Source organism: Podarcis pityusensis, assembly GCF_964106645.2.
Source record: "Podarcis pityusensis genome assembly, chromosome: 13".
Taxonomy (NCBI): Eukaryota; Metazoa; Chordata; class Lepidosauria; order Squamata; family Lacertidae; genus Podarcis; species Podarcis pityusensis.
In genome coordinates, this window is record NC_138038.1 from 49,540,823 (window position 1) to 49,546,822 (window position 6,000).

Below are 6,000 nucleotides of genomic sequence, written 5' to 3' on the forward strand. Positions count from 1 at the left end.
GGAGGCAGTGGAAGACAGAAGTGCCTGGCGTGCTCTGGTCCAGGGGGTCACGAAGAGTCGGACATGACTAAACGACTAAGCAACAACAACAACATGGGATGGCTCCGGAGTTGGATAACTCCGTAGCCTCCAATGAAAATAGGGACATCCTAAGGAAAAGCAGAATATTCTGGGATCAAATCAGAAACCGGGATGGCTTCTCTAAATCAGGGACATCCCTAGAAATTAGCGACACTTGGAGGGTCTGCACAAACCAGAAGTGGAGTCCCTAAGGGGGTTGGACGGCTCCTTGTACTTCTCCTTCCAGCAACTCCCACAGCCAAGCTGGTGCCAAATATCTTGCTCTGCTTTCCTTTGGGAAGCAAGGCTGAGGGGGGGTCTTGTCATCTGGGCAGCCCAGGACCTCCAGACACACTGCCCAGGGTGGTCACTTTGGTGCCACTAACACAGCGGTTCAACTTCACCCCCGGAGGCGCACTCCATTGTCTCTTGAGACAGACAGATGTTGACAAGGCGGTCCTTGTGGAATGGAGGAAAACTGGTCCAGAAGACTGAAGGAGGCCTTAATGCCTGCCTTGAGGGCAGATGTGACTGAAGATGTTTTCTTGTCTCCAGTGACAGGATCAGGCCAGTGGTCCATCTTAGCCAAGTGTCCTGTTATCACAGTGGCTACTCTGGTGCTATGGAAAGAGGCCCGGAAGCAGTGCCGGATTTACGTATAAGCTAAACAAGCTACAGCTTAAGGCCCCACTCTCTTGGAGGGCCCCCAAAAAATTTAAAGGGGGGGGGGACTGGATGTACATTTCCAAAATATAAGATAAAAAACAAATAAAATAAAACCTAAATACAGCAACAGTGTTGTGTGTTGTGTAGGCTCCTAAGATGTAAGCTAGCCTGCTCCCTAAAATATCACTGGTTTGCTCCTTTCTATGTATAGGGTGCCTACATTCTGCATGGACTGGTTGCATGGCAACATGGTCAAATGGCTTGAGATAATAATAATAATAATAATAATAATAATAATAATAATAATAAATCTTATTTATACCCCACCCTCCCCGGCCAGAGCTGGGCTCAGGGCGGCTAACACCATTAAAATTACAGTAAAAACATAATAATAATAATTTTAAAAATCCAATTTAAAATACAGGTTAAAATGCAGCCTCATTTTAAAAGTAGCCCATTAGGTCCATAAATTACCATATAGCATATATTCAACACAAAAAACAGCGACAATTTGTTGTTGACAAAGGACAGCTGGACATATAAAGGGCCCCATTACCTTTCAGTAGCTGAGGGCCTCATCAAACCTAAATCCGGCCCTGCCCGGAAGCAGAATTCAAGCACAAGAGCACTCTCATAGAATGGTAGATTCGCAAGGGACCCCCAGAGGCCATCTAGTCCAACCCCCTGCAACACAGGGATCTCAGCTAAAGCATTCACACGACAGGCGGCCATCGAATCTCTGCTTAAAACCAAGGAAGGAGAGTCCACAACTTCCCAAGGGAGACCGTTCCATTGCCAAACACCTCTTACAGTGAGAAAGTTCTTCCTGATATTGAGTTGGAATCTCTTTTCGTGCCATTTCAAGCCATTGGTTCGAGTCCTGCCCTCCAGAGCAGGAGAAAACAAGCTTGCTCCTTCCTCCATGGGACGGCTCTTTATAATAAATATAATAATAAATTTTTATTTATACTCCGCCCTTCCCGGTTCAGAAAACCGGGCTCAGGGTGGCTAACAACAAATTTAAAACAATTAATGCAACAAAAAACCAGCATAAAATACAATATAAAACGTGAATGACAATAAATTCAGAATTCAAAAATCAGTTTAAGGGGGAAATCCATCCAATAAACATTAGATGATCACCAGGGCTAGCTGGCTAAATTAGTCCTATCTGAGCCAGTGAGGAGACCAGGGGAGAATTAGCTGTGGGATCCCAGAGCGGGTAATCTTCATAAAAAGGGAGGGGGGAAGGAAGGGGAATAAAAGATCAGGCTAAGTTCAAATTGAAAGCCAGGCGGAATAGCTCTGTCTTACAGGCCCTGTGGAAGGAAGTTAAATCCTGCAGGGCCCTGGTCTCATGGGACAGAGCATTCCACTAAGTCGGAGCCATCACTGAGAAGGCCCTGGCCCTGGTGGAGGATAATCTGATTTCCTTAGGGCCCGGGACCTCTAAACTATGATTATTCATGGACCTTAAGGTCCTCTGCAGGGCAGACCAGGAGAGGCGGTCCCGTAAATACGAGGGCCCTAAGCCACAAAGGGCTTTAAAGGTCCTTTAGATATTTGAAGATGGCTGCCTTCCTACGGTTCCCAGCATCTAGCAATTCAAAAGCATTTCTGCCTCTGAATGTGGCGGCAGAGCAGAGCAACCTGGCTAATAGCTACCAATAGCTTCCTCCTCCATGAAAATTTATCTAATTTTCTTTTCAAACCATCCAAATCGGTGGCTGTCCTGTGGGAGGGAGTTCCAAAGGTTAACTATACGCTGCATAGTTCTATCTGCCTGAATGGGTTGCTGCCAAGGAGGGGTGGTGGTGTCTATTTTGTATGATATTATACCGTGTTTTTAAACGTATTTGCTGTTTCATATTGTTCTCAACCACTTTCGTTGCTGTGAGGCGCCTGCATGAAAGGGGGTGAAAAAATTGTTGTTATTAATAATGATAGCAGTATGGGGTTTTTTTTCCTGGTCTGGAGTATATGAAAAGCAGGAATGCTGACAAGGCCTTAGTTGAGGTAAGACAACGTGCTAGTCCTTTGTGAGTTGCCCCGTAGCCCAGCAAGGTTCGGAATCACGTTAACCCCTAAAACAAAGGGAAGCTGTTTCTCTGTGTGTTTAACCCGTGACCTGTCATTTACCAATACGGAAAAAAAGGTTTAGTTGTGAGGAAGAGGGGAATTAAAATAGAACCATTTAGCAACCAGGGATGCGGGTGGTGCTGTGGGTTAAACCACAGAGCCTAGGACTTGCCGATCAGAAGGTCGGCGGTTCGAATCCTCGCGACGGGGTGAGCTCCCGTTGCTCGGTCCCAGCTCCTGCCCACCTATCAGTTCGAAAGCACGTCAAAGTGCAAGTAGATAAATAGGTACCGCTCCGGCGGGAAGGTAAACGGCGTTTCCATGCGCTGCTCTGGTTCGCCAGAAGCGGCTTAGTCGTGCTGGCCACATGACCCGGAAGCTGTACGCTGGCTCCCTCGGCCAATAAAGCGAGATCAGCGCCACAACCCCAGAATCAGTTACAACTGGACCTAATGGTCAGGGGTCCCTTTACCTTTACAATACTGTCTTATTTATTTTATAGTGGAGTATATTGTTCAATAGGGGACGTGGATGGCACTGTGGTCTAAACCACAGAGCCTAGGGGTTGCCGATCAGAAGGTCGGCAGTTCGAATCCCCACAACGGGGTGAGCTCCCGTTGCTCGGTCCCTGCTCCTGCCAACCTAGCAGTTCGAAAGCACGTCAAAGTGCAAGTAGATCAATAGGTACCGCTCCGGCGGGAAGGTAAACGGCGTTTCCGTGTGCTGCTCTGGTTCGCCAGAAGCGGCTTAGTCATGCTGGCCACATGACCCGGAAGCTGTCTGCGGACAAACGCCGGCTCCCTCGGCTAATAAAGCGAGATGAGCGCCGCAACCCCAGAGTCGGTCACGACTGGACCTAATGGTCAGGGGTCCCCTTTACCCTTTAACTATTTAGCAACCAGGAAAAAGGTTTCTTGGGTGTCGGCGGAAATGAGAAATGCCCGTCTCCATCTCAGCTTCATCTCTTTGCGACACTAGCAGCTTTTTCAGATGTCTTTTTCTACCCTGTCGGTACAGCGCGAGACTCTTAGCCACAGGGTTGTGGGTTCAAGCCCTGCCGTGGGCGAAATATTCTTGCATCACAGGGGGTTGGACTAGATGACCCTTGGTCTCCCTTCCAACTCTAGAATTCTTTGATTCTTCTCTGGATCATCCACACAGAGGAGGAAACGTGGCTTTTCAGATTTCAGTTTCTTACTGCTTGTAATAATTTTCACGCGGGTGAATTTTCTGTTTGGATCTTCCTAGATCCTAGTTCGCGACAGCCGGGTTGATCTCTCCATAACATATATCTAAGACTACAGCAGGGTCCTCTTTCCTGGAATTTCACTCTGGACTGGTAGCTGGGAAAATCTGGTTAGCGTTAACTAGAAGCCTGGATGAGTTTAGGTGGGTCGGTGTAGGATTCAGCAACGCCGAAGAGAAAGTTAATTTTCATATTCCACGTTGGGCTTCTAAGTTTCCTAATCAAGTTGTATATTCATATTCTGTTTCATTTCTCCATGTTAGCACTGCATACACTGTTCCTTATTTCTCCCTTCCTCGAGATTCATTCATACATCATGTGCTGTTGATTTCTCTTCAGTATAATTTCATTAGTATCCTCTAGTATTTTCACTGGTCTTCCGCTGAAGTCTGACGCTGGTGTCCTGTCCATTGGGACAATCGAAGAACCTTGTTTTCAGGGTGCATTCTTTGGGGAAGAAGGGGAGCAGCAGTCTTGTGCCATTAGATGCCACGCCACAGGCAGAAATTCAACTCGTAACTGTTTTCCCCATCGGGCTGTGCTTGCTTGATTTCTGCCTGTCACACAGATGAGGAGACCTGGCAAAGGGGTGTGGAGAGGAAGGCTGCATCCATCTTGGTCTGTACAAAGGCCCAACGTGCATACTTACGGTGCCACCTGAATGACCACTAGGCAACACAGCCACGTGAAGCAAATCCTCCAAGAGAAACCCTGAAGCCGTTCCACACCTACATTTAAAGCACATTGCTGCAGCAAAGAATCCTGGCTAGTTTACTCCTCATGGAGCTACAATTCCTAGCACCCTTAACAAACTATAGTTCCTGGGATTCTTTGGGGGAAGCTATGGTCCATATAGTTAAAGCTATGGTTTTCCCAGTAGTGATGTTTGGAAGTGAGAGCTGGATCATAAAGAAGGCTGATCGCCGAAGAATTGATGCTTTTGAATTCTGGTGCTGGAGGAGACTCTTGAGAGTCCCATGGACTGCAAGAAGATCAAACCTCTCCATTCTGGAGGAAATCAGCCCTGAGTGCTCACTGGAAGGACAGATCCTGAAGCTGAGGCTCCAAGACTTTGGCCACCTCATGAGAAGAGAAGACTCCCTGGAAAAGACCCTGATGTTGGGAAAGATGGAGGGCGCAAGGAGAAGGGGACGACAGAGGACGAGATGGTTGGACAGTGTTCTCGAAGCTACGAACATGAGTTTGACCAAACTGTGGGAGGCAGTGGAAGACAGGAGGGCCTGGCGTGCTCTGGTCCAGGGGGTCACAAAGAGTCGGACACAACTAAATGACTAAACAACAACAACGGGCTTTAAATGTAAGCAGCAACTGCAACAGCTTTGCCTGTTTAAGGGCAGAGGAGCTTGGCCAGGGGGGGAAAATGGCTGTCCTGTTTTGTTATTACATTTATTTATTCATTTACTATGTCTTTTGTGGTTTTTATATTGTGATTTTATGTTGTAAACCGTCCTAAGATCTGCGGGTGAAGGGCTGCATGACAAGTTTATTTATTTGGTTTTCAGATAAGTGGAAAGTTTAGAAAATAAAAAATCCCTAAAATTAAAATACAAAACATGACAATACAATGGGAAGAAATGATGTAAATATCAGTGTAGTTTTCAGGTTGGCCACATATCCCAAATGCCCAACGAGACACGAGGCAAAGATGGTTGTCATTATTCTGCAGTGCTGTGTGAAACAAGGTCACAGCGTATAGCATGGAGTGAATCTGGTTCTACTGTGCCACGTATGTTTTTCACAGCTGACCCCTGACCTTTTCAAGAGCCGAAAAGCCATTTCCTTCCCACACGAACACAGCTAAGCTTCGATCCACCAGGATGGTCCATAGCATTGCTTTGGTTTTTAAAAAAGCTGTTAAATGCGTTCAGACACTCTCAGTGTTTTGAAATGTTTTCAGGTGGTTTTAAAATTCCTCTTAAATACTTTTA